Raw genomic sequence first — 5,000 nt, 5'->3', positions numbered from 1 at the left:
TAGATTTCATGGATCCGGTTAAGAACATTCTTGGTGAAGACACATTGACGAGTCATTCAACTGTGATTTGTTAACCGGGCCCCAGTTGTTCGAAGGCTGGATAAGGTTATCTGGTATCTAACAGTATCAGTCTGTGTAATGATTTCAGTATTTCTTCCTGTAACCATGAATATGAACACCTTACGCACATCTAAGTAAGGCTGTGTTTGAAAACCTTGGACAATGTTCAACATGAGGTATATTTTTAATACATTCTGGATAGCGACCTATCCACTGGGTAGAGTAATGAAGCCTTTGAACACATGTGTCACCAGTTTGCCTTTTGTGTGATCTTCTGGCAAATACTGTGTGTTGGGTTTAAAAAGAAAGTTGGGTGTAAATAATATTGATATGATCTTGTGAACAGTCAAGTAAGTTTACATGTGGCAGAGAATTCAGACTTTCTCTCAAGTGTTACCAAGTAATGATTTAAAAAAGGGAGTTTTACTTTTGGTGGCTTAAGGGAAGCCGTCCATTCTAAAGTAAGCAAACTTTTTCATTTATGTTGAAAGCGTGTGGTTGATATAGTGGCTTAGTGTAATCTTTTCTCCTCCATCCACATTACTTTCAATAAATATTGACCCCCATTTTCAGCATTATTTATATCACCTCTACAGTAAACATAGCTTATACAATATTATATGAGTAATCCCTGCCACCAAAACAGACCTCACATAAAATGTGACTGGAATTTTATCCTTATTTTAAGAATTAATTTAAAATAGTGGCTGAGTATAAGCTTTACTCCTCCATCCACATTACTTTCAATAAATATTGACCCCCACTTTCAGCATTATTCATATCTCCTCTACAGTAAACATAGCTTATACAATATTACAGTATATGAGTAATCCCTTCCACCAAAACAGACCTCCGGTAAAATGTGACTGGAATTTTATCCTTATTTTAAGAATTAATCTAAAAGGGTATTAAATGATATGTGGCGTGTGCTCCTCAAATGCCACGCTTAAATTGCGACTGGAATTTTTATGTGGGCTTTCTTATGTCATAAGAGGAAAACAGTTTCATTGAAAAATCTATTATACCCTTGAATGAAAACGACAAGGATAGATTTTAAATTACTGTATATTGGTGCAATCACTTTACCTTTTTCAACTACATTTGTATCTTTCACTGTTAATTACATGTAACTTACAACAGAAGTTAAATGTGTTAAGTGAAAGCTAATGATTTTCAATATTGGGCAATTTTGTAGTTACAGTTAACTAAACGTGGCAGTTTTTGTACTTTGTACATGTACCTTTTACATGTATATCACTGAAAATTGTCTTTACCTGAAACATTGTCTTGTTCTCTTTCAGTAGCTGAACATTGTTATCGTCATTAATTTTTGTCATTTTAGACCTCTGTAGTTTTCTATGTTTTAAAATTTTCTGTGATTTTCTGGCTCAGCTTTGTTCTTACTCTGAGAATGACAATAATATCATTATTTTTCCATTTATTAGAAAGGAGAATGTAAACACTTCTTACACAACTGGTGGCACAGCTCAACTTTTGTTGATCTTGAAGTGTTGCTGTTCTTGTTCAACAAATTTTGAATTCTTTGACTTTACGATGACAGTTATGTCAAATACTGAAATGGGCAATTTAGCAGGCAGGTACAGAAGTCTGACCGCTCACCTCAGATCAAGGAAAAACGGTTTTGTGAACCAAAACTATTCTACGTTCGCCCTGATTTCACCACGGTTAGCTTAAAGATTAGGGCTAGGGTGATAATTTTCTTGAGGCCTTATCATTTTTTTGACGTCCACCCGAGTTGATCCAGTCCGACTTTTGTAGCTGCCTCAATTAAACAAAATTATTGTAGTTAATTAAGTTGAACAAAAATGGAGACAAGCTCTATTCCATTAAACAAGTTGCCATCAGTTGAGCAGCATCAGTTCAACATGCCTAGTTCAGACAAATGTTGCATGCTGCTGAACTGTGTGTTATTGCATATGCATATGGTGAAGACATATTAAGATTTTTAAAGTTTTATGTGAGGTAAATGTGTAATATCCATGAGTAGAGGAAGGTAAAATGTACATTGCCTATTGTTGGGAGGATAAAAGACCTATTTTGGTCATTTAAGAGTTATTTATATGCTGAAAGGTGGAATGTAGTTTTTGATATTGTATCTCACTAGTAATGAATTATCTCTCTTTGGGTTTTGGTTTAACATTTAGGCATTTCAACTAGGGTTTCATTAAGATTTTCATCAGCATGTCATCAGCATTTGACAGCTGGGCTTTTTTTCATGTTTTCGATATAATGTGAGCAGAAAAGATTAAACAGCTGTACAATGTCTAGGGGAAAATAGTGTGCACAGCTCTTAAAGAAACCTTTGAAATTTGAAGTTTTTTTCAGTTGTGATCGTATCCCCTGTTTACTTTCCCCATAAAATGCTGGAAATTCCACTTCTTAGGTCCAATATGATTTTACAATTTCAAAACGTTTGATATTGAGATCTTATTTGGTTGTGAAAGTTCTTCCACATTGAGCCACTGGCTTCGAAAGTAGAAGCTCCTAGCTGTTATCCATGGTCATGGCTATAGCATCTACTCTGTAGTTCATGTACCGGTTTAACCTGAACTGATAAGAGATAGGTACCGCAACTTTGTGTTTTTAAAGATTTGCTTCTGCTGAACCTAGTGGTAAATTTCATTATTATTATTATTATTATTATTATTATTATTATTATTATTATTATTATTATTATTATTATTATTATTATTATTATTATTATTATTATTATTATTATTACCGGACGGGTATTATTATTATCATTATCATTATCATTATCTCCATTCCTTATTGACTCAGCTGGCAGGATATTCGGCCTGGTTTATAGTCCTTGGGAGCAGGTTACAACAAGTCACCATGGGTCCTAGGTCTCTCTTTTCTTTTTTCTTACAGGGACAGTACTTTCCTTAGTATCTTTGCTGTCCCCAGCAATGCTTTTTTCTGGATCACTTCCAACCTCACATTCACGCCGATTCGCTTCATGTACTCCTTAAAGTTGACTGATACAACTCTGAGGGCCCTGATAACAGCAGGCACTTCAATTACTTTTTGCGTGTGCCAGACTCTATTATTATTATTATTATTATTATTATTATTATTATTATTATTATTATTATTATTATTATTATTATTATTGTTATTATAAGTAGTGGTATAAAATTTCCCAGCAGTAATAATAGAGATACATGTGACTAATAACGATTGAGTAATCACTCTCTACAATTTAGCTTTCGACATGACTATTAACCAAACCCTTTGTCTATTGAGTATTCTTGTATTTAGTAAAGAAAAGGCGTTGGAGTTGGATTATCTTAAATTTGAAATATTTCCTCTGTTGTTCTGTTTTAGGTCCTTTGTCGGATGCATCATTCAGCCATTAATATCGGTTACATGAAAACTGTTTGTCAGACCGTATTCTGAGAAGATGTAATAACTATTATAAATTGTGGTATTTGTAATTACTGGGATGTATGGCTTCCTGTCTTAAGTAAAAACTAGGGAGGTAAGTCCTCTCAAATTTGGCTTTTAGCATCAATGGTTTATTCTGCTAATAAAAACTTTTTGAAACCCCACCTTGCTTTATGAGAACCAGTCTTCTTGATCAAAAAACACAACCAGTGAAGAATATTTAACAAATGAAATGACTAACTGGATCCTGTCTTTATTAGAAATTTAGGCAAAGTTCAGGATCGATAATTTTTTGGGGGGAACACGAATTTTGTCACGTGATTTTCAGTTTAAATCACTTGACAGAACCTCACTTGATAACGATTCTTCGTTCGAATCGAAAGTTCGTGTACCTTAGAAACTATCGGTTCCCAAAGTTTTAACTTGTTCTCTTCTAAATCAATAAAAGGAAATATAGTTGTACATTTTGATAACAACAAGTTGGAAAAAAGCCTTTCGGCTTCTGTCCTGGGAACCAATAAAGGTGGCAAAGTATTCTGGATTTGCTTGTTCTCTCTTTTTAGCAGTTTCCGTTTAGGGTTCGGAAACAGGCACTGCAAGCTTAAAAAAGCTTAGATATAGTGTTTTAGCATGACGTCAAGGCGGCCATGATGGAGAAGTGAAACAAACAAACAGCGGTCGGGTTGGAGGAGTGAGAGCTTCTATTTTTATGAAAATTCTTCCTTTTGTTTTAGTATACAAATATGGCTGCTGGTCACATGAGCGAACACCCACTATAAGTTGATGACAGGTTCCCTAATTAGTTTAATCCTTAATCTAAAACCTCGAGAAAGAAATACCAGTGTTGTTGGGATTTTTCCTACGAAATGAATTGTTTGTTTCCATGCGGTATAGCATTGTTACGCAAATATTCCCAGCTAATCTTTTACTGACCTCGATACTCCGCAGTTTCTCGACCTGCTCACCATTCATCCTTAAGGCAACTTCCCCCCTAGGGCATTTCCTCCCCCTACCCCAGAGTGAGTCAAAAAAACATAACGATGCGATAGACTGAATTGCATATATGGCCTGTGGTACACTATGGCTGCCTACAAGGGCATGCAAGGAATTGAACAATTTCAGTTTTTGCTCAGTACACGTCTTCTGATCTCAAGGCAGGCGCCTTTTTAGGAGCTTGGGATCAAGTTGCGTGAGAATTTCAATTTCGAGGAACCTTTGTCATCGGATCTCTAGCCTGCGTTGCAAGCGTTTCCGTGGGGTTTCCACGCAAATTTCGATGTTTTGGCCGCGCGAAAATTGGGGCGAAAGTGCTCGCCTTATTCTCGCCTTATTCTCGGCCGAAAAAAGAGTTCGCTCCTCGCCCGCTGGAAACGCTTGCTATGCAGGCTATCGGATCTCGCATTTCATCAAAAAATAGCAGGCGTAGCAAGCGATTCCGTAGGGTTTCCGCGCAAATTTCGATCATATCATACATATCATACATCTTTATTTGCCCTCGGATTTTTAGAGTAGCTTGGTGTAGCTAAAAT

At 35.9% G+C, this 5,000-nt stretch overlaps 1 protein-coding gene across 1 annotated transcript in view; it reads left to right on the top strand.

Moving 5' to 3' along the window:
• LOC137997524 (uncharacterized) overlaps nucleotides 1-3,635 on the top strand; it is a 5,893-nt gene extending 2,258 nt beyond the window's left edge. Inside the window, exon 2 of the mRNA XM_068843576.1 lies at nucleotides 3,412-3,635. The gene's annotated coding sequence lies outside the window, so the exon portion shown is untranslated. The remainder of the gene's footprint in view (nucleotides 1-3,411) is intronic.
• Nucleotides 3,636-5,000: the final 1,365 nt, after the last annotated feature.

The sequence above is a fragment of the Montipora foliosa genome, chromosome 3, assembly GCF_036669935.1.
Source record: "Montipora foliosa isolate CH-2021 chromosome 3, ASM3666993v2, whole genome shotgun sequence".
Classification (NCBI taxonomy): domain Eukaryota; kingdom Metazoa; phylum Cnidaria; class Anthozoa; order Scleractinia; family Acroporidae; genus Montipora; species Montipora foliosa.
The sequence above is the reverse complement of the archived record's forward strand: the minus strand, read 5'-3'. Positions and strand labels throughout refer to the sequence as shown.